The sequence below is a fragment of the Arvicanthis niloticus genome, chromosome 6 (genome assembly GCF_011762505.2).
Source record: "Arvicanthis niloticus isolate mArvNil1 chromosome 6, mArvNil1.pat.X, whole genome shotgun sequence".
NCBI classification, from domain to species: domain Eukaryota; kingdom Metazoa; phylum Chordata; class Mammalia; order Rodentia; family Muridae; genus Arvicanthis; species Arvicanthis niloticus.
The window spans coordinates 3,792,848-3,816,822 of record NC_047663.1 but is presented as its reverse complement, the minus strand read 5'-3'; the positions used below and the strand labels follow the sequence as shown (position 1 = coordinate 3,816,822).

General features: G+C 50.0%; 1 protein-coding gene across 4 annotated transcripts in view; it reads right to left on the bottom strand.

The window, feature by feature from the left end:
* Rbfox3 (RNA binding fox-1 homolog 3) overlaps nucleotides 1-23,975 on the bottom strand; it is a 427,841-nt gene that overhangs the window by 162,115 nt on the left and 241,751 nt on the right. The gene's annotated exons all lie outside the window — the stretch shown is intronic.

Genomic DNA, 23,975 nt, shown 5'->3' with positions numbered 1-23,975 from the left:
TCACTGGAGAGCCAAGGCCCCTGGTACCAAGCTGCTAGCCTTGCCCTGTGTAATGGGATGGCTCAGAAACCCACCATGAGTCACTTACCCCTAGAAGGTAAATTTGAAGCTAGAACCTTCTGCCTGGCTGCTTTATGCAGGTGCCCAGCCCAGCTGGAGTCTGCGGGAACTGGCCTGCCCAGGAGGTGGCGCTAGAGAACAGATAGGCAGCATCCTGCTTGCCTGCTACTGGCCTTTGCTGTTTATTCCACCTGGAGCTCTGCCACCTGCAGCCCTCAGGGCTTGGTGTCACTGGCCTGGTGTGTGGACTCCAGCAGACCTTAGGACAGAGCTGCTGACTCAGCACTCTTTCTTCACCAGACCTGCAGGCTGTGGCCACTTGCCATGATTGGCTCAGCGTCTGCTCAGCTGGAGTGGCTGGGGCAGGTGATGACAGAACAGGACCCGATGGCCATTGGACCTTAGTCATAGAGGAAGAAATGGAAGCCAGGATGGAGGGGCCAACAGACACATGTCCTACAGGTGCAGGGTCACCATCTGTTCCCTTGCTGGGTCCCAGGGAAGGGGAAGGAGTGTTGACAGCCATCCTGGCCAAGGCTCAGACAGTGAGTGGTAGAATGTGTCTACGATCCTGGCTTGCTGAACTTAGCATCATGAGAAAAAGGCTTAATGCACGGGAGACAGGATGGGGCCAATAGGAGGAGCAGACAGACTTGGACAGCAGGGCAGGTACCTCTTCTTCTATAAGGTTGAGTATGTGAGGATAAGAGTCCTAGCACCTAGTGGGTGCTCAGCATGTGAGGCCATAAGTCCTAGCACCTACTGGGTACTCAGCATGTGAGAACATAAGTCCCAGCACCTAGTGGGTGCTCAGCATGTGAGGACATAAGTCCTAGCACCTAGTGGGTGCTCAGCATGTGAGGACATAAGTCCTAGCACCTACTGGGTGTTCAGTATGTGAGGACATAAGTCCTAGCACCTAGTGGGTGCTCAGCATGTGAGGACATAAGTCCTAGCACCTAGTGGGTGTTCAGCATGTGAGGATATAAGTCCCAGCACCTAGTGGGTGTTCAGTATGTGAGGACATAAGTCCTAGCATCTAGTGGGTGTTCAGTATGTGAGGACATAAGTCCTAGCATCTAGTGGGTGTTCAGCATGTGAGGATATAAGTCCTAGTACCTAGTGGGTGTTCAGCATGTGGGGACATGAGTCATAGCCCCTAGTAGGTTCTTAGCATTTACTACCAGAGCTCTGCAGCATGTAGCATAACCTCTCAACCCTCCACACTCACTGTGTCCTAGGACATCTAAGTTGATGCCGTGGTTCCTGTGGGTGGCAGGAACCTCTTTGTTACTGTAGTCAGTGGGTGACAAGTGACCAAGTGTAGGAGGTCATCTACTCTTCAGTCCTAATGATTCATTTGCACCAGTTCCAGCCAGGTTTCCCCTCACTACCCTGCTCTGTCCAGCTAGTCCATGATTAGCAAATGCAGATTCACCACAGCCATTGTCTGGCCCACTCTCTGCAGCCAGCAAGGCACAGACACCATGAAGAGTTTATTCTCTGTCAGCCTAGGGATACAGGGATGACCCTGGCCCTGCCAGCCTACTCCAGCAGAGGACACTCTGCCAGGAAAGAGTGCAGGGCAGTCACCATTGAGAAGTTAGCAAAACAGGCTGGTATCATTCAGGGTTAGCTTCAGAGAGTTTCTGCACCACAGACATCAGTGATGCAGAATGCTGGCTGTGTGTGTGTGTGTCCACATGCGTGTGTGGGAGTGTATGAACATGTGAGTGTGTGTAAGAGTATGTGTGTGCATGTGTGAACATGTGAGTGTATGTATGTGAGAGTGTGTATGTGTGTGTGCCCACGTGCATGTGTGTGCATGTTTATGACTGTGTTTGTGCCCATGTGCAAGTGTGTGCATGTATGAGAGTGTATGTGAACATGTGTGTGTGCATGTGTGTGTAGGGTGGCAGTGGACAGTCCAGCGGAAAGAGCACCATTACCAGGTTCATATGGAAAGATGGAAGCAATGTCTACAATTGTGCACATGCTCTAAGGAAGTCATTGCTTCATACAAACGAAAACACGACAGTTCTATTGGGGTATCTGTGTGAAAAGACTGGGAGATGATACCCGGAAGGTCACAGAGACTGCATGATCATGACACTTGTATGAACAACATGATACCTTACTCTCAGTAGACATCTGTCTTGCTTTAGATACCTCACAAGGCAACTCTGTGTCCATTGCAGGGAGACACACTATGCCTGCCCTGGGCAGCAGAAAGCCTGTGGAATGAGCCTGTCATTGGAGTTACCTCAGCGGGGGGGGGGGGGGGGGGGACAACTGGGCTCAGGTGGATATACATTCACCTGGAGAGCTGCTACATTTTAGTCAGAGCTGTGTTAAAGTTTTCAGGAACATGATGTAGGCTGGGACCAGATGGCGAGGCATGTATCCATTTTCTCTCAGAGGAGCAAGCAAGAAAAAATAGAGTCCACTGGCACCTGGTCCCATGTCAGGGACTACGCAGGAAACTGGGTGGGCTGCCTTGGGGACAAGTCTCCCATGTAGACTGGGACACCGTTTTGTTCTCTCTAATATTTTACTCAGTGCACTCTGGACAGAACCTCCCATAGTTCTGGAGAGGACAACTGCCTCTCAGTGAGTGTGCACAGGATCGAGGGAAAGGACTGCGAGGGAGAGGAAGTCCTCCAGTCTTCGTGCCTCACAGGTTACCTCTGTGGGCAGGTGCCCGCACCATACTTCCTCAGAGCTTTGGAGACAGGCAGATGTGAGTCCAACCCTCGGGCAGACCATCACTGAAGCTGCAGGAACTTTCAAGCCCAAGTCTCTTTGTCCAAAAAACCTTGCAGAAAGGAGGTAGAACCTGGAGTCCCAGTACCCTAAGAGTCACCAGGTACTGGAGTCCCAGTACCTCAGGAGTCACCAGGTACTGGAGTCCCAGTACCCAGCAGTCACCAGGTACTGGTCCTGGGAAACGTCAGTGGGAGCTGGTGAGTGGTTGTCTTGGGCTGGTCTCACGGGCCTCTGGATACTTTGTCAGCGCTCTTCTGGAATGGCTAGGGTGCCTAGCTCAGCTTAAGAACCCATTCAGTGGTGAAATTGGTAGATCCGGCTGGAATTTGTCCCCAACTGTGTGGACACTCAACTGCCTTCCTCAAGGGCTTTTCATGCATCAAAAGGTGTTAAAATCAATACACGGCCTGGAGGCTGATTGTGCTTTTAAGTAAATCTATGCACTTGGGCAGGCTTTCTGTGCGCCAGGCAGTATGGCTTTGGGTGCTCAGAGACCCTAATGAAGGGGGCCGTCACCAGGGAGATAAACACGCTGCCAGGCTGCAAACAGACGTGTCAACACAGGCTCGGCCCATTAATTTGATCATCATTGAGCTGACCCACAGACTTTGCTGAGACAAATATATCTGGAGAGAGAATGCAGAGGGGAGGGGACGCAGGAGAGTTACAGTAGCTCAGTGGTTGCAGGAGATGTGACTGATAATGCTGACCAAATGCCTCGCAGGCTATTACCGACCCCAGAAGCTCTGGAAGGGTTAGCAGAGAAGAGCTTGGAATCCAGGCAGAGGGATGACATATGTAGGCTCCTTTCTGCACATTCAAGCAGAAGGCATATAGAGAATCTACCATGAGGACAGGGGAAGCCAGGGAAGAGGGCGCCTCTCTGTGTCGCCTGAATGAAGCTCAAGGAAACGTCTGTGTCAGAATGTTTCCCCTTCAGGGATTCGCTGATGCGTTTTCTTTTTAGGAAAGTGTTCTTGTCTGTTCCCGGGAAACTTAATTTCATTCAGAATGAAAAATGATGAAGAGAGTGGTTTGGACCTGCAGCTAGTACCCAGCCTGGCTTGGTGAGCTTCACTGATTTAGCTGAAAGCCCAGTGAGGAAGTGACTATCTTCACCAAGGCGGCGGGAAGGTACCATGAGGCAGCCATGGAAGGCTGTTGTGGGACAGAGTGGGCGCAAAGTGGGTTGCTGACTTAAAGGATGTTTGAGGGTCTTGGAGACAGGTCTGAGCAGGTAAGGCCTCTCTGTTCTGATTCAGATTGGATCCCATAGAACCCAAGAATACAGAGCAACCTGCTATCATTCCCTGAGTATCCCGAGAGAACTGGGTCCAACCTGGCACAGTGCCTCTTCCAAGTCTAGCGTGAGTGTCCAGTATTGGTTTAAAATACTGTAGCAGCAGCCAGTGGGCATGCTCGCATGGCCGGCCTGCAGGGACTCACCCAGCCTCTCAGTTCTGCTGGGTGTGAGCATCCACCTCTAAAGTGGTTCATGTTGGAGCCACCTGCCAGGGGATTTTTCTGCACTTGAATTTACATGGAGACCAACACCAGTGGAAAGGAATGAAACAACCAGCTCCATAGGCCAAGAGCCAAAGTGGTTTTGTTTTCCAAGCAGGCCTGATGAGCTTACACTTTCAGAAGTAAAACAAGCCGCAGTCTGGAGAAAACCTGCTAAAATCGTCGGCCTTTTGTTCCACGTGACAGGCACAGCCTCAGTCGGAAGCTTGTCTCCTTCACAGCTCCCTGCTTTGCTTCCAGAACAGATAGAATATATATAAGTTCTCCATGTTGAGATAAATCTACCTCACTTTTGGAATATGGGTTTTGATGTCTAGAGAACAAGTAAAGTTGGTAGCATTACCGATGACAAACTTTCAGAGTCCAGGGCATTGTGGAGGTGGCAGGCAGCCCAGGACTATGGTTCTAAATCTGCTGTCCTGAGAGTCCCTCCCAACAGTGGCCCATGTCCCTGCTGATGGAGCAGTGTGGCTAGAAGCAGTCATGGCTGTAGGCATCCAACTGATTCTCACTGGGGCCACATTTTCACAGCACTGGTCAGAAATGGACAATCTATCAAACACGGGGTTGCCATGGAGACTCGTTTGTAGTGTCTGCGTGCTGTTCGGGGTTTAGGAACTATTTTGGAAGAGTGGGGGAAAACCCCTGGGTTTGTAGTATTTTGTAACTTTCTTAAAAATTATGCTGTGCTGAACACTGTGTCTTTATTTGGGATATAAAAGCATCAAAAAGAAAGCCACTAAAGATGGGTATAGTACATCCCGTGATGGGACAAGAGCCCCTCAGAGGAGCCGAGCCTCCCAGTGGTCCCCAGCAAATGGCCAGAAGTAGGTGTGGAGGTGGGGACTTGCCACTTCCATGATGGCTATCCTCTTGGACTTTGGGCTGGAGAGATGGCCTGTTTTGGGACCCTTGATCTTCTTTCTGCTTTGTCACTGGAAGGCAAGGAAGTCACAGGACATTCTGGAGCTTTGTAAAGCCAGATGTAGTTTCAAACCCCCACATGGGGTTTGTCCAATAAACGTATGCTATTGGACAAGCCTAGACTACTCATCTGTAGACCTGCTTGGGCACTGCTACCCTGCAGAGCTAGGGAGGACAGGGAAGGGAATGTCTGAGGATCCATAGGTTATAAGGTTGGCCAAGAGCAGCCATGTCTTCCTCTGACTCAGCACCTAGCTCTTGAACAGAGACACAGCCAGCCTTGGCATGCATCTCTTCTGTCCCAGCCAAGTGAATGGCTCGAACATCATGAGCAGGCCCCCAGAATCTCCACAGCCCTGTCCTGGCTCCAGACCTTGGTCAGCAGTAAAGCTGACGTGCTGATGCACAGTTCTATATGGATGGTGACAGTGGCACTGGCTGCCATCGTATATTGCCACTAATTTCTGTGACAATCCCAGACTTTGTCTTCATTTCTCACCGTCCTCAGTTAGCAGCGTCTCCACACACTGCCATACATCTTTTTCTGCCCTAAAGCCTCTCCACCAACTAGGTAATACTGTGTAAACAATACTCAAATGCACTGGGGAGGCTGGGTTCTAAAGGCACCTCTCTGGGAGTCTGTGTGGTTTTGTGAAGATCTAGCAATATGCCCAACCAGTCAGTCGCTCCTATGTCTGCTTGGAGAACCGTGCATTCTTATGTAGTGACTTCTGTTTGCATTTGTGAGTACTGGGTTCTGTTCTGTGTAGGACAGACACGCTCCGTGTTTACCCTGCAGAGCTAGGTGCTGAGTCAGAGGAAGACACGGCTGCTCTTGGGCAACCTTATAACCTATGGATCCTCAGACATTCCCTTCCCTGTCATCCCTAGCTCTGTAGGGTAGACACAGGGCGTGTCTGTCCTACACAGAAAACCAATGGGCGAGACAGCTGCTATCGGGAGGTAGTTCCCCTGGAGCTGAGCACCTTAGGGAAACAGCCTCATCTTACCTCTCTGAGCCTTAAGATATCATTAGTGGCTTTGTGGATTGGACTGGATCCAGGGCTATAGTAGTTACCCAGACTGGTAGTAGTAACCTCTTGCTTCTCACCATCAGAGCTTAGATCCCCTGTGTCCTTTTAAGACCAGACCCTCAACAGTCATCCACAGTGCTGTCTGAACAGGAGAGAAACTACGCTTCTGCCCGTGTTTGAGGGGGACCTGTGCTTACTGTTTTCAGGAAGGGTGTGTCTTCACACCCTGTGATGGTTGCTGCTAATGTGCCAGAGTCCACAAATGGCTTCCTGAGAGGGCCGTAGCCCACATGCTTGGCGTTAGCCTTCCTCTGGGAAGATTCCTGGTTTCTAGTTCTTTCTCCCTTGGTCAGAGACAATGAAAGGGTAGGGCTGGAGAGATCAAGCTAGGTAGTCTACAGCATTGGAGAGGAAGATCCAGCAAGGCTGATGGTTGACTGAGGACAAGCAGACTAACCAGCATGACATAAGCACCAGACACCTAAGTCCTCTTCAGTCACCAGCAGAGAGCCAGCTGGACTATGCTATCCATTCTACAGGTACACATCTGACCCCACCCTCTTCTGAGTTCTTCGAGGAGTGTGCAATGCTAGGAACTGCCACCAGGTGGCACCTTTCTTGATCCTAGGAGCCTTGGGGCCACCATGGTGGTGCTGGGATGACTGGGGCAGGCAGAGAGAGTCACATGGATGAAGTCTCCTGTTTGGCAGGCCAATGGCACCTGGGAGGACCAGGCATGTTCTCCATAGGTGCCTCATGGCCTGGAAGCCCTGCCTACTGGAGACAGAGGAACACTTGCGTTTCAGTAGGTTTCTTCTCCCAAAATTTGTCCATCAGACAAATCCTGTGGAGAGGGAAAAGGGTTGGGCCTCCGCATAACCTCTTCCCTCTAGGTTTGCAAAAGAGGGAGGAGGAAAGACGAAGAGGAGGGGAGAAAAGGAGGAGGGAATAACAGTAAGGTGTTGGAGATCCTTGCATTTCAGTATCTTGGCTCAAAAAATGCTGACTGATCTCACAATGTGGATGTTCAGAATCCAGAACATAGGGCAAGCATGTTGGTGAAGTCTCCCAGGATTCCTCTCTATCAGCAAGATTAGCAATGAGAGATGGGTTGGGGAGTGGGGACATATCCCAATGACTATGGAAGGACAGACTCCCTATCTTGGACTTTCTGGCAGACCTCGGCTCATGCTCACTACTCAGGGCCTTCTGGTAGACCTCGGCACATGCTCACTACTCACTGTTGATCAGAATAACTGACTTTTGGGATGCATCCTATGACTTTCTTTTCTTCCTCAGAATCGCCACATTGCAAAAACTGTGAGTCATTTGCACTGGGTGTGGTCTGTGACCAGAATTTAGCTTGAGTATTTAGTCAGATTAGGGTTGGGTGCTGATGGGCCCATAGGGCTTCACTCTCCCCCACTCCAAATAGAACCAGGCAGCCACCAGGCCCCACTTGATTTGCCCTGGTGACCTTGTCCCAGGTGCCTGGTGTCTTTCCTAATATCACTATCACAGCAGACCTTCATGAGCTTTTAATTTAGCTTTGAAGCCCTTTCTCTCCTGTCCTGCCCAACATCTGGCAAATTACCCTCCTTGTTCACAGCCTGTCCCATTTTTGCAAATGTTCATGGAGCATGGCTTGTGTCTACTTTGACACAGGTGTTCCCTGTTCACCAGGTGCCAGGGCCACCAGGAGAGTTGATGGGTAATTATGTCCTGGAAGAGGCAGCAAGCATGTCTGTCTGTCTGTCTGTCTGTCTGTCTGTCTGTCTGTCTGCCTGTGTTTAAAGAAAGCTCTTCCTATACTCCAGCTGTCTTAGACACTCTCCCATCTCTAGATTCAGCTCTTTGCTGGCATGGTGGCACCATAACCTTTCCCCATTCTTTGCCAGGCCCCAGTAGCTGCCTCTAATCCCCCATTCTGGGCACAGTGCTGTCCTGAGTCCCCAGCTCAGAGACATGTTGGACGGCTTCAGTTCCAGCCTCTAGCATGAAGGAGGTTGTTCCCTCCTTCCTGAAGCTCCTGATTCCTTTTCCTGAGGCTCAATACTGTCTCACTAGGGCAGAAATTCCCTTCAGGGGTTCGAAGGTTTTAATGATTGCTTTCCAGCTAGTAGAGCTGTTCTGGGACTTGGGGAGCAGCTGGCAGAAGTAGAGCCACTAGAGTATGCCCTTGGAGGTTTTATAGTTTCTGTTTCTGGTCTGTGCTCTCTGCTTTCTGACAGGAATGACATGAAGCAATGGCCTCACATGGCTGTTGTGAAGGCTGTCACGCCTTTCTCACCATAATGGGTTAAAGTTTCTCTGAAATGGTAAGCCACAGTAAACCTTCCTCCTCTAAGTAGCTTCTGTCAGGTTTTTGTCCAGTAACTGATGCTTTTTCCTGCAGAAGGACTATGGGGAGCCAAAAGTGAGGAGGGGTGAGCATCACAGGTGCTGGGGACTGCTGTGGGATGCCACACCTAGGGTGGGGGAGGGCACACATGAGAGGGGGTTGAAGAAACCCAGACACACTCATCTTCCTAGAACTTCTGTCTCTGAAAAATTATCACAGAATCTGGAACCAACAGCCACCTGCTTTCTTCACGTCCTTTCTTCTACAGGCACAAAGGGCACCTGGCCTCCATCAGGTCCTGTCCAGCCAGCCTCTGCCTGCTCGGGAGTCTCACAAGTTGGTTGTGTTCACATCCCACCAGGGCTGTCCTTAGTGCCCTGACCACCCCTGGCTTAGTTCTCTAAACGGTGCGGACCTGAGGCTAAGACTAGGCACAGGTAGTGTCTCCCAAACCAGACCTTGTTCCCTCCCTGGAGCTGTGTGGATAGCCAGGGCCACTTTTATGAGCAGCAGGCACTGGGACCTTGTCAGCTCTCGGCCTCTGTCAAGAGCTGGCTCTGCCCATGAGAACTGAGGTGAGGTCTTCAAGGAACATCTGTGTATTTTCTGTTTCTTTCAGTCCCCCTAACTTCTCCATGTCCATGTTGGGACATCCCAGAGTCACCCCTTCCTAGGTGTGATTTCAGCCATAGACCAGCCTCCTGGTTCACACCCTACCCCTTCCAGAGTCATCCTTAATGCTGCTTTGAGGGCTCAAAGCCACCTCCAGCTCTTGGCCTCTGGTTCAGAACTTCCCTCAGAAAGTGGTGTATTTTATCTTTATGTGTCAAGATTTATATAAAAGGGGGGATAGTTCAACTCTCAATGTAATGAGTTGGAAGAACAGCTCTCTGGTGGCTTCCTTGGCGATCACGGCATCAATAACATTGATTGCTAAAAATAACTAATGACCCCAGGCAAGGAATAGCCGTGGACTGTTCCAGCTCTGCCTGTGGTGGGGAGGCAGGTACTGAGCTCAATTCACACCAGCTAGCAGGTGGGCTCCCAGAGGAGCTGCGACAGAAGGTGGAGCCAAGCCAAAGTGCCCTTCAGGGTGCCAACAAAAGGAAAAGTGGCTAAGAGAGTGGTCACAAACCAATGTGGCCTGCATCATGTGGGAAGTGAAAGGCCACTAGGGAAGCCTTTTGAAGGAAGCTGGGAGTGTCACATGGTTGACAACAGGCTTGGAAAGGAGAATTCACATGAGCCCAAGGGAGCTTTGGTTGTCCTCATCTGAGAAGTGGGGGTTCATGGTTTATCATATGTTCAGAGAAGCGGAGCATGGTCCCCGTGCAGGCCTGAGCCTCACAGTGTGGGGAAGGAGAGGCTGTTCAGTCAGTCCTGCTTGTATCCAGAATGCATTCTGTGTAGCCAAGGCAGGAACTCCCCAGGCAACCAGCTAGCAGATGGAAGTGGAGGCAGACACAAAGGAGCCTTGCTAAAGACCTTCTGAGGTCAGGCCTGAGAGATAAAATGCAATTTAGAACAAAGGAAGAAGAAAAGGCATGGGCCATATGCATTTCACAGTGATGCTGACAGTTGCCTCTCTGGTCTGATGACAGGTGGGTGGGAATCTGTCTCCATATTTGCAAAACTAATTCTTCCTCTCATGACCTTGGCCCTGGCCACGGTGCCCTGCATGGTGGTGGTCTTCTTCTACCAATAACATAGTAGTATATCTAGGGATTTTCGCTGGCCAGAGGAGCTGGAGGGCTAGCTGCAGGACATCTCAGCTCTCCTGCCTTTCTGAAAAAATTCTCTCATAGCCTCCCTCAGTTCTTCCTATACCTCTTCTGGGATTTCAGGAGCGGGTCAGAGGCTGGGAAGTGAAGGTCCATGAAGAAGCCTGTATTAAGACTAAACAAGAGTCCAGGGGAGATAGCTTAGTCAGCGAGGTGCTACAACTTCAGCTTGGTCCCACAATCAATATAAAAGAGTTGTGTGAAGTGGCACACACTTCAAATCCTAGTGCTGGAGAGACTAGACAAGAGGATCCCTGAAGCTAACTGGAGAGCCAGTCTAACCTACTTGGTTGTCTAGTGAGAGAGACCCTATCTCAAAAAAGGAAAAGCACCAGATGAAATAGAGCTTTGGTCTTCATAAGCCTGAACACACACACACACACACACACACACACACACACACACACACCTGCACATACCTGTACACTGGCACATATGCACACACAGGTGCACACACAGATGCACATACACAATGTCTAAGTACATGGAGAAAAAAATAGCACATTTCACAACTGACTATAAATGCCATCTCTGAGGGCCAGACTGTGACACCTGGAGGCTAAAGCCTCCCCTGTGAAGTCAGTTCTCTCCCTCTCATGTGCCCCAGGGAGGAAGGAGGTTCACACTTATCAGCAGGGTGAAGTGTGGGAGATAAGGAAGTTTCTGAGGCCACCAAGCAGCTGCCCAAGTGGATTTATAATTAAACGGAGCAGGTATTTGTCGTGCTCAGCTTCCGGGGTGGGAATTCACTGACACACCTCACATGTGCTTTTGGTTGGAGATGCTGTCCACCAGGCGAGCTGAGTGGGCCTGATGACCTACTCATGACCCTGTGCCTTTAGTTGACTTTCTGTGCCACACACTCTAGTCTCTTGTGCCATCATTTACAGGATCCATAGAGTGGGAAGCATCCCTTCCCTGGGGACAAAGGACCAGACGAGGGCTTCTCTGAAGACCCTGCTGCTCTTAGGGACTGGAAGCAGGGCGTGAGAGTCATTGTGTTCACAGATCACAGAAAGAACACAGGCCCTGCCACTTTCTCAGGGGCTTCATGGGCTCCTCTGTGCTCAGGAGAAAGAAAGGGAACCCTGCTGGCCCGATATAAGAAACTGGGCCACCATGTGACAATTCCGACACAGAGTTGAACCTTGAATTTCACAATGCCTAGATTGCAGATGTGCTCAGCCTGTACCCTAATGGGATTCTGCAGCTGAGCGCTGGGCCAGCCCACGGGGCTCTGTCTTCATCTCCCCGGCTTCCTCTCCCTCAGATTCTCATGGGTGTTCAATGTGTGAGGGTTGCTGTAAACTCTTGTGAGTCTTTCAATGACTATATATAGCAAGGGTAATTAATACAGGGCTTGCTGAGCCCCAGTGACGACGAGGAGAGCGGGAGGGGAGAGTGGTCTGCCCATCTGCAGCATGGCCCCAGCGTACAGAAAGCACTCCACACACACCACCTGAAAGCAGAAGTAACGGTTTGTAATGCGTCATGTACACTCCACGCCCATGCTTCCACGCCCCACACTGCCCCTGGAAGTGCCCAATGCTGCAGAGGACGCTCGCTGTTCCCTCCTTATAATGAGAGAACAGCAGGATGCCAGCCGCTTAGCAAGATCTTTCTGCCTGCTCCCCTCTGTTCAGTTCTGCCACCAGAGACCTCTGCCCGCTGTATTCTGGTTCCACCAATGCAAAACTACATTTGGGGGAAAATCACCCGCTTCCTTCATGTCAGGGAAAGTAAGGCGCAAGCAGACTTCATTTGGGAGTGTGGCCTTTCTTCAGGGAGTTGGCATTGAATACAGCTCTCCCTAGAGTCTGTGCCCCAGCTTCCCATGCATCCTCTGTCTCCATTAAAATAATCTTCCGTGGCAGGAACGCTAGAGTTTGGGGTCCAGGAAGCACCTCATCATTTAGAATGTCACGCTGTTGATGCTCTGTTCTTCTATTATATATTTCACATTTTTTTCAAAGCCGCTTCAAGTTACTTCTTTTGGGAAAGTTGGCCAGACAAGCTTCGTTATTTAAACTGAGCAGGGGATCAACTGAGGACTCAGAATGGGGGGGGGTTTCAAGTTCACATAGGGGGTCAAGTTCAATGAGAAGGTCAAGTTCCTTTTCTGGGGCTTAGACCAAGTCACTCTTTTTATTTTAGCTAGTCTATTGCTTTGGGGATGTGACAGATGAAGGAAGCTACCTCATAGCGACAGAATGTTGCAGGTCATTAAAGAACCAGAGGTGGGGGGGGGGGGTTACGAGGCCGTCCTAGTTTCAGTCTCAGCACAGCTGTGGCTGCAGAGGGAAAAGATGGGTCTCGAGAGACTCTTTGGCTGTCATGGGGCCCACAGGAACTTGGGAGGCAAGGGCCAGTCTCATACAGTCTTATGCAGCCATTTTCCCATCAGAAGCACATATAGACCACATGCACTGAAGCTCTACATCTGTGGGCAGAGGAGACAGGCTGACCTAACATGCTTTCTAGTCCTTTCCAGTAAATGATTGCCTTTTCCTCAGTTTACCCACCCTCAAAACCATCAGAAGAATGCAAGTCTGGGGCCAGTTTATCAGATTAAACTAGTCATCACTATCTGTATCCAGTTAAGCCTCCGAATAGGTTGTGGCAGCTCCAGGAGACACCTGGCTTCTGAGAGAAGTATCAGAAGAGCAAGGGTTCAGGACCCCGGACAGCACCATGCATCCTGAGATACCTGTTGCAGCCTCACCTACTTCTGTCTCAAGGGGGGCAAACACCCTGGAAAACCAGCTAATGACTAGGAAGGCTCACAGTACTGAGTAGACATCTTCACTCTATCCCAAACCTGACTTTTTGTCCCTTTTTGCTACCCTCTCAATAACTTCCTCAAGTCTGTTTACCAAGGGATGTGCTTAGATTTGGGGACCTTCCCAGAGGCTGCCTGTGGCTTTATCTGGTGGCAGTAGCCAGAGACCATGAACCATGCAGTAGGCAGCTGAGTCCTGACACGCATGTCCTCGCTAAATCCACCACCCTGGAGATGCATCTGGAGTCCATCCTGCCTGCCCACAGCAGATTTTGCAGATCCTGGCAATTGGAGCATGTTAAGGACCAGATATAGCTGTCAGGTCTGATTTCTTAAATCAAGATTTGTTGGGTGGGGATGGCAGGATGGAAATGGGAAAGCTTCGCCCGGAGAGGAGAGGGAGGAAAGACACGGGGTCTGGAGAGGGAGGGAAAACACAGGGCCCGGAGAGGGAGGGGGACACTGGGGCCTGGAGAGGGAGGAGAGACACAGGGCCCTGGACTGTGCATTTTGGGTGAGGGCCAGTTTCTACTCTGTGGGTCCCAGCTCAGGGGAGGGAGGGCCTGTTGGGTGGGCAGCTGAGGAGAGGCAGAGCCAGGCAGCAAACTGCACACTGTAGGGTCCTGATTCAAACAGAATGTGTTGCTTGTGTTTTGTTTAGTTTTCCTCCACCCCAAGTGTTCAGCTGTCTTACACATCACATACGGTTCCTACCCTGTTGAGTCTCGTGCAGCACACTGTCTATTCTACAGAGATCTCCCCTGCCCACAGCACACTGTCCATCCTATAGTGATTCCCCCACCCCTGGAACACACCATCTACCCTATAGAGATTCTCCCAGAGCACGCTGTGCATCTTACAGAGATCTGCCCCCAGTAGCATGCCGTCCATCCTACAGAGATGTGGCAGCAAGTTTCTGTCTGGACACAACACTAGGGTCATCTGTTACCTCCCTGTAGTCTGCTAAGTTTGAGGACAACCCTAGTGTTCATGCATGACATGTGACCTGCGACGTGGCAGTGCTGAGTGCCTTGGCACAGTACAGCAGAGAGGTTACTTGTAAATAGTACATAATTAATGAGATATACTTAATAGATCGCTGTGCAGTCTTTAGCAGTGCAAGACCCTTGACAACAATTTTCTACTTTCAATTACAGTTTTGGGGCATGGGGGGGTCTGAGCAGGGGCTGGAGGAGGGCAGAGGGCAGAGGCAGAATCAGGGCGAATTAGAGATTTTTGTTTCCTGTAAGATCAGTTCATTCCACAGACTGCTGACACCGCAAATCTCACAGTTCAGAATTTATGGTGTTCTCGAGCCCACAGACTCAAAAACACAAAAGAAGTTTCTAGAAAAATAACCTACCATCAGAAAAAATATTGAAATTTTAACCACTCCCCCTCAACACACAGATTCTGATTTTAGTGTTTTCTGGTTTAGAGACAGTATTATTATGTAATAATCACACCGTATGCCCCAGTGCGGTACTTTGGGGAAGACTTTATGTGGTACGTATATGACTTGCATGAGTGTACCAGGAAAGTGCAAGGGCACTGCTGACTTCAGAGGAGGGGTCTTCTGTCTGCCTGCACCCCCTTTTCCACAAGGAGAACCATGCTGGCTCCTTAGGAAACAGCCCAGTGGAAGATTCCAGCCCCAGACAGGGCATGTGCACCTCCTCTCTCCCTCTCTCCCTCCTCCTTTTTTCCCTCCTCCCTCCCTCCTCTTTCTCTGCTCCCTCCACCTCTTCCTCTTTTTCCCTCTTTCTTTTTGCCCTCCGCCTCTTTCCTCCCCTGCAGCTGTTTTTGTTTTTCTCCTTTCCTTGGCCAGTGTCTTGCTTTGTTTGTCTGTCTGCTTAGGGTTCCCAGAACTATGGCCTCCATCCCCAGAGCAGAGGCCTCTCTTCCCCAAGCAGCTAGAAGCAGAGGAGTGGAGTTGCAGGAAGTTCCAAAGGTGAGGGTGATCTCTGTGGGGGGATCGTTCCTTGGTGGATTGAGCCACTAGAGCCATCTTTATAGCATCCCTGGGATCCTTCCTCATCACCCCAGAAATCCCAGGGCCCTGAGGCCAAGCTGAAAGTAGTCACAGAGCAGGGTAGCTGCAGGACAGGATAGAAATTATCCACAGAGGGGATATGAAGCCAGGTCCGAGTCTCTTTTAATTTACAGTTAAGCAAGCAGCCTATAGAACATTGGGGGTTGCCTAGAAGTCAAGCCACTGTAGGAGCAGACAGGAGCAGATAGGGTGACTCCTACCCCTGGAGTAGGAAATGAAGCCTGTGCCTGAAGGAGGTGGGGTGTAGGGGGGTATCTGTGCTCAGCTGTGCTTGCTCTTGAGGCTTTGGAGGTGGGGTACAGGGAGAGGTTGTCACAGGGTAGTTACATAGAAAGTTAGGGTCTGGTGGCCTGATACCCAGTGTGTGCATGCATGCGCACGCACACGCATGCGCGCGCGCGCGTGCGCGCGCACACACACACACACACACACACACACACACACACACACAAGCATGTGCAGAAGCTCACCCTGTGCAATGCAGGAAGGAGCCAGCTCTGTATAAAGGGCAAGAATGCTGGGGACCAACTGTAAGCAAAGATGGGCTTGAGTCGCCTCTCCTAACTGCTCTTTCAAGTGAAGAGAGGCCAGGACTGCTGCATTGCTAGCGTGTCCCTAGGCAAAGGAGCAGGAGGTGGGATTTGGGAGTTGGTTCTTGGGGTAAGGACTTGTGGCTTGAATATCTGAGGGCGGAACCCTTTGTGATGACAAGGGTTTGCACATAGGACACAGAGCAGGCGGGACTCAGTGGTCAATGCCAGCTTTCCCTCAGCACTGAGAAAGCTCGACTGTCACTCAATAGTCATGTCAACCCTCCCCAGAATGAGGTGCATTGGTAGAACAGACCCACACTACCATCCTGTTGAAGAAACCATCTCAGACCTATGCTATCAGAAGTTACCAACTCAGAGCCCAAGGTGCTCATTCATTGCTGATTCCTCTCTTCCTGGCTGCTCCTAAATCCATCACTGTGTGTGCTAAGCATTCAGGGTCAGCCAGGCCATCTCCCCATCCCACTGTCCGTACTCAAGTGCCCTGGGGTAGAGGGAGGGCTGGGAGGATGAGTGGTTCTCCTCAAAGTGGGATCAACTGGAGGCCTGTGGTATGCACACTCACCAAACTCACACCACTGTGATTTGGAGTCAATGGCGGGGACAAACAGAAGTAAGCATGCTGTCCCCATACTGGTAAACAGTATGTCCCCATACTGGTGGCCATATCTATGGGACACATGGTTCAGGCTTACTAGGGGCTCTGGGTGAGGGAGAGACAGACACCTATAACTTGAGACCTATTTTTGGAAGCAGTTACTGTTCATCTCTAGGGCAGCAGAGGCTGCAGAACTCAGGAGCACAGGCTGATGTGTGAGAAGAACCCAGACATAAAAAGCAGTATGTGTTTCAGGGGACCTTCTACAAGGCAGACCTCCAAGGAGGCTCAGCTCTGTGTGCACAGGCTCTGACAGAACTGCCATAGCTGTGGGCCAGTCCTAATGTCAGCACTCTTCCAGGGAGAACTATATTTGGAGCAAATGGTCTTTAAATAGGAGACTGAGTTAAAATGAGGTCAGATGGAGTAGGCTTGACCCAGTGCCATGAGAAGCCATCAAAGCCTGGACACACACTGACACAAGTCACACAAGCACACAAGCAGATGACCAAGGAGAGAGACTTCCGCTCACTCTCAATATCTGCTTAGCAGCCACTTCAAGACTGCACACAGATTTTTATTTATCCAGCCTCAGAGGGAGCCAACCCTGCTGACACCTAGATCTTGGGCTTCTAGCCTGCAAAATGGAGAAAAATAAATGTCTGTCGCTTGAGCCACCCAGGTGGAGAACTCTGTTAAGGCGGCATAAGATATGGATGCAGTCCCCATTCTGCTCAGTGCTGCTGGGGGCAGGGGATAGCTCTGAGATCCAGCAGGGCTGGGAAGAATGAGAAAGGAAACCTCGTTCCAAGGAGAGGACATAAGTCACTGTGCTGATCCGCAGGCCTGGTTTCTAACAAATGTGGCTTTCCTTTCTTTGTAGCAATGAGATAAATGCAGACATCCTGGCGGAAGGGGAGTCTCTGCTCCTATGATAATCTGAAGACAGGGAGAGATGTGAGCCCATAGAACCCACCATGGAAGGAGCAGACAGCAACTGGGCTCTGCCTAAGCTAATAAGGAGATGAAGTCTCTCTCCAAGACCTCAGTGATGACTGTGCTATGGTCAGTTCTCTAGGTGTCTTTCTGGTCGCCAGGCCACCATTACTAGGCTCTGGGAAAAGATACCAAGACTGACAGCCACCAGGATGTACTTAAACAGGCAGATGCTCAGAGACACCGTAAGGCTCTGGCCTTGTTCATCACAAGGCACCCACAAACCAGTTGGTGAGGACAGGCTTGATACAAGGGGGGGAGAGCAGCAATGTGTCTCCCCAGAGAACAAGTTTCCAGATCAGCTGCTTTCAGCAAGTCCAGGTGGATGAATAAAACAAGATTTATGTCTGGCAGCCTTTCTTTTCACAGTTGGGGGCCAGGCAGTTCACATTTATTAGCCGGAGAAGGGATGAAGCAGGGGGGTCCAACCTGCGGCCCACAGACTGTGATAGCGTACATGTTTGTTTTGTGTGGTGCTGTGGTGTGATGTCAGTTATAAACTTCATACCAAAGAATCTCTAGCTGAGGGTGTGGCTCTTCATAAAGCACTTGCCACACAAGTAGGAGGACTGGAGTTCAGATCCTCAGAGCCCACCTAAGTGCTGGGTGGATGTGGTGGTCTAGGTGTAATTTAATTGCTTGGAGGACAGAGTTAGGGTCAGACCTCTGGAGCAAGCTGGCTAGTTAAATTAGCCCTGTTGGTGAACTCTCTCTTCAAAGAGAGACTCTGCCTAAAAGAGTGAGGAGTGACCAAGTGTTGGACCTCCACACACATACTACACATAAATACACACAATACATATAATAAACACAATACACACAGTACACACAATACACATAATACACATAATATACACATAATATACACAATACACACAATAAACAATACATACAATACATACAATACACAGTACACATAATATATACAATATACATAATACACACAATACACATAATACATACAACACACATAGTACACACCATATATAATATATATAATACACACAATACACATACATAATACACATAATCACATAATACACACAATACACATTGCACTTGCACTCACATACTCATGCTGCTACACACACATGCTAAAAGATCTTAATGCTTTAAGTAAGTTTATGATGCTGCATTGATTGGCCGCTGGGCTTCAGATTGACACCACTATTATGGCGGAATATTATCTACCACTAAAAGGGAGAAATCTGACATGCTGCTCACACCACCTGATCTGCTTCCAGAGGATTCTGGAGAAACTGGGCTCTTGGAGGCAGAACATAGGTGATTGCCAGGGCTGGGATGAGGGTAAGACAGGAGTTGGTATAGGGAAAGTTTCACGTCTGTGGAACACAAAGGTTCTGGAGGTGAACCGTGGAGGTTTCCACATGACTGTGGAGGTGACCACATGACAGCGTGAGTTTGTCAACGCTGAAAAAGTCAACTGCCCAGGTTGCTGTGTGGAGAAGGCCACAGGTAAAATAATAATTAAAAAGCCTGTGTCTCCACTGGGTTGCCCTGGACTAAGTAGCTAACGGCAGCCTTCTGGAAAGGTGCCAATGTTTGGTGCTACACATGAGAAACCAAGGCCAGGCGACTAAATAAACTGTCGGGCCAGCATCAAGTCACAAGTTCGCCTTGGTGGTCTCGGCATCCCTCAGGTGCTGGTATGTGGAACAAGAAAGAAAGGCTTCCTGCTGAATTCCGGGCTCCCTGTGCCACAGAGTCACTCTGACTTGCAAAGTACACAGTGACAAGTGGAAAGGGCTGGCGACAGTGGGGGCCACCTTTAAAACAAGCTTGCGCTAAAGATCAATTTGCATTACACCTGAACTGGAGGCTCCACTGGTGTCTATGTGTCAGCTGTAGTGACCTTCACTGAATGGGAGGTTCACGCCTACGCCGCAGGAATTTCAATTCAGCAAATCATGCATAAAACACATATACCCACAACTGAATGTAAACACAGCAGAAACCTGGCGGCTGCCAGCTACAGAGAATGGGGCTCCACAAACGTGCACAGAGACTTCACATGGAGAGAGTCCTCTAGAGATGGGGGTTTCCGTTCTTCTCTGTTTCTACCCTGAGGGCTTTCAGCTGGACTTGGGATTAGATGCTGTTACTGAGATGGTAACATAGTTAAGCACCACCAAATGCAAAGCCCACAGACACTAAGATGTGCATTTGGGATTGGGTGTTTTAGTCAATGGTCTCGTCTGAGGGTTTCCTGTCTTTCTCATTAGATAAGAAGTCACATGGGCTGGGGCCACTGACCTGTCCAGCCACCTCATCAACATCTATTTCCCTTTATCTCTGAGAAAGAAATGACTGCTCCTTCCCTGGGAATAGTTGCCAGGAGCAGACTTCCCGATACACAGATGTGATTAAGAAAGAATTCAATTAACATCCCCTTCAGCTGACTGTGGGGACATGTTGCTAAACACTGGGTTTGAGCACCAGTGTACACATATGTTTGGCCATGTCTACATGCATGTGGTTGTATGTAGCTGTATGTATAGGCCTATGTTTGTACATGTGTATCTGAGAGTGTAAGTATGTGGGCACACATGTAGGCAAGTGAGTGCATGTGTACCTATGTATGCACTTCATGCTTGCACATGCATGTGTGCATGTCAGTGTGTGTGAACACACCCTGCACAAGCATCTTGTGCACTGTGGAAAGACCTCCATGGAGGAAGGAGCAGGCTCTGGAGATGGGTAAAACCACTCTGCGGTGTGCATGAAAGTGGAGTTTACAATGCTTTGTAAGCGTTAATACCCAGAAGTCCAAAGATTTTGAAATGTATACATATTCTCAGACTGCTCCTAATGAGAACAGTCATCTACTAATTTCCTATTTGGAAAAAAAAAGCATCATTTAGTCTTTTAAAATGTGGCACAGAGCTTGGCATTGGTGACACACACCTTTAATCCCAGCACCTGGGAGGCAGAAGCAGGCAGATCTCTGAATTTGAGGCCATCTTGGTCTACAGAGCAAGATCCAGAACAGCCAGGGGTACTCAGAGAAACACTGTCTGGAAAAACAAAGCAAAATATGGCATAGAATTTGGACACTGTTAGTGTCGAACACCTGTCTCTGCACTTCAAAACAGGCTTGGAAGCATTGTCTACAAGATGACACTTCTGGGCAACAAAATAACAGAAGAGACCACCAAGGAGCAGTGAAGTAAAGACAAGATAGAGGGCAGGAATATGTTATCAGGAGATGTCTCAAGAGCTTGGAAAGGGAGAAAGTGCCTAGCCCGGACAGCCGGATAACAGCCTGTGTCGCTTGTCTACATTTTCTAAGAAGAACCTCAGTTATTTCTTTTCTTGCATTGTAGTGAAGACATGTGAAGGGTTAACTTTCTTTTTTTTTTTTTTTTGGATGCAATCACTTTCACTTAAAGAGATGACAGTCCTCAGGGCTGAAGAGATGGCGGCTCAGCAGCTAAAAGCATGGTCTGCTCTTGCAGAAGACGCAGCTTTGGTTCTCATTGCCCATGTAGGCTCATGACCACCGATAACTGCAGCTCAAGGGAAGCTGACTCTTCTGCTCTCTGTAGGCACCTGCACTCATGTGCAAGCACTTAACTACACACACACACACACACACACACACACACACACACACACACTTTAAAAAATTAAAATTAAAAAAGGTTGGGGATGGTCACAATGCCTTTAAATCTAGCACTCAGGAGGCAGAGGCATAGTTAAAGAGGCATAACAAAAAGAAAAGCAATAATTAGGAAAAAAAAGGTCGCAATCGTGTCAGAGGTCTCCAGATTTCTGAACTCAGGGAGGGCTGGTTTAAGGTCATTGTAAGGAGAGAACGAGGGATGTGCATTGGATGCTGACTCTTGGTCACACTCTATAGTTCCTGGGGGTGTGATGTTACTCGGTGACAACCAGGAGTTGCCTACAGTGGAAACCATGTTCTAGAACAAGGTCCTGCCAGCACTCCTACCCACATCTATATGAGAGTTAAATTCCTTACCATGCCTGTGTTTGGGGCAGAGAGTCACTCCACTGCACTGTCCAGAGCCCTTGGTCTCAGGGGGCAGGGGACAGCCCAGCACAGTTCTGCTCTCAGACACTTGTCTGGGGAAGGCGGTAGCTCTGCCAGGACAGGAAGCATCACTCCAGCTGCTTCCCATCAATCAGCTGTCAACTCTTCCCCACTGTTGATTCTGATGGTTCAGACACGTGAGGCAGGAACTAGTATTAGGATCCTGTCAGTGTGTGCTGGGGTCGGGGAAGCTAGACCAGCCCAAGCCCTGCCATTCCAGCCATCATGGGTAGTAGAACCCAGGGAACAGTCTGAGCTTGCCTTTGATTTACTGTTCTTTTTGTTCCCTTGTCGCCCACTGAACTCCACAGAACAGAGACAGATAGGAATCATGAAGACTATCCTGACAATGGAATGAGAAAAGCTGGTTCCTCAGTGCTGCCGTAGGGGTTTGGTTTGGGTTTCAGGAAGCCGAGTTCCTCAGCTGCTCTCTAGGGAATGGCTAGGGTCGATCCTCCTAAGAGGTGTGATCCAGATAGACCCTAGCTAAGGTGGGCATGGTGGCCGGGAGGCATGATTCTTAACACAGGAAGAGGTGTTCAAAATGCCTCCCACGACTGCTTCCTCCTTTCTCTGGCCCTGCTTCCCACCCACTCAGTTCGTGTGGGCCAGGCAAGGCCCAGGGCAGACTGCAAAGCTCTGAGCAAAACAAACTCTTCAAAGGGCAGGGAAGCCCCAGTGAGTCATTTTTCAGACTTTAATTCTACTGAGTGGATCTTAAAAGGCCCTTCTATTTGCTCAGCTTGCATTCCCTCTGCCTGGGGCAAACAGCCTCCCCCCAAGGAGGCAAGACCAATCAGCAGAGAGTGCCAATCTGCCACAGAAGCTGGGGTACAGCCCCATGTAGTGGCTGCATAGGCCAGCAACCGGAAGACACCTGGATCTTACCATCAAGAGTTACCCTCCGAGAGCTCAGCCAGGGCCCCACTTCTTCAAAGTAATCATCTCCACAGCCTGACTTCATTTTCAGGAGCATAGTCTAGAAAGGCTCCAAGTGACACAGCTTCATGCTCTGCCTGTCACTCTCTGACATGGTGCCTTCAGAAGAGGGACTCTGGGATCAGGTATCCCAGGTGTGAGCTCTGCTCTGTCAGTCACGAGCTGGGTGACTGTGACCTTGCTGACCACAGGGAGAGAATCTATGCACACCACAACATGAACAAGACATGGCAAGACACAGATGCAAGACATTCCCTTGACTGGACCACAGGCATGAAGAGATGATACCTCGCTGGGGTAGCCTGTGCTCTATGTACAACACGTTTGACAGGCACACATTCCCAGCTCTTGATGCTCAGCTGGTCACGAGAACTGTTGCAAACAGCACAGCCTTGGGCATGCCTAAATTCAAAGAGTATCTCCCTGGCCCCTGCCCAGCTCCTGGCCCTCTGTTCTCTCCTCACTATTAATTCCAGACCCTCAACCCAACCCAAATTACCCTGACCATAGGAGCAGATAGGACCAGAGCAAGACCTTGCTGAGGCCACCCTATGCAACTTCCTGCATGCCAACACTACTGAACTAGCTAGATGGAAAAAGTGCACCGGGAAGGTTCCCAAGGAAAGATTCCCCTCCTCACAACATCATCCCACGTGAGCTAGCCTCCCCCGGACCCCCAGCACCTGACTCCAAGTTCCATAGACACCTGACACATGTTTGCCACTGTGGGTCCCAAGAGCCACCAACCAGGGCTGGGGTATCAGGGTGGAGAAGGAGGAATGGCCTGGTTTCCCAGGCATCCTCAACTTCCTGGGCCACCACCAGCCATGCCTCTTTGACAGCCTGGGAGAGTCCGTGCCTAGCCCTCTATGGGAACTTTTCTTTGTATTTATTAACCCGCTTTCTCTCCTGGCAATCAGAGCATCGAGGAAACCTGAGCCAGGACTATTCATAGGCCAAGGGCATCCCTGGGGAAAAGAATGAGTTCATAGCCACAGCACAGGTGCCAAGTGTGAGCAGGGTTCCCTGCTGGCCCAAGCCACACTGGGGAGTGCGGCTGGGAACTCCCAGGCTGGGCTGCGTCCATCCTCTGTCCTGTTGTCCAGGCTGGACACTCGGGCAAAGCGTTCTACCACCTGTGCCTGAGACCCAGGCCCTGCTAGGAGCAGAACTGGGGTCACATATTGTGATTCCACCCTAGGTCAGACCTGGTGGGAGCTGGGGAGGAGGAGGGGGAGGGTTTGGCACAGTGACATGGAATATAAATGAGTCTTGTAAACAGAGTTTAATAAAAAGGCAGTGAGGGAATTTATGAGCAACCCAAGGATAATTAAAATTATTTATCTACTTACCTCCCTTGCTGGCTGATCAGTCTATTAATTATCTATTATGCACATGCTGATTTGCATTTCAGTGAGAGGAGGGGTAAGGGCAGGTGAGCAACACAGGGGAGGAGTGGTTTGGATCCATGTGGTGGGGACAGTAGGGACACCACTTTGGGCAGAGTGTGGCTTCCCTCTGTTGACCCCTATTCTCACATTACTTGCTCTCTCCTCA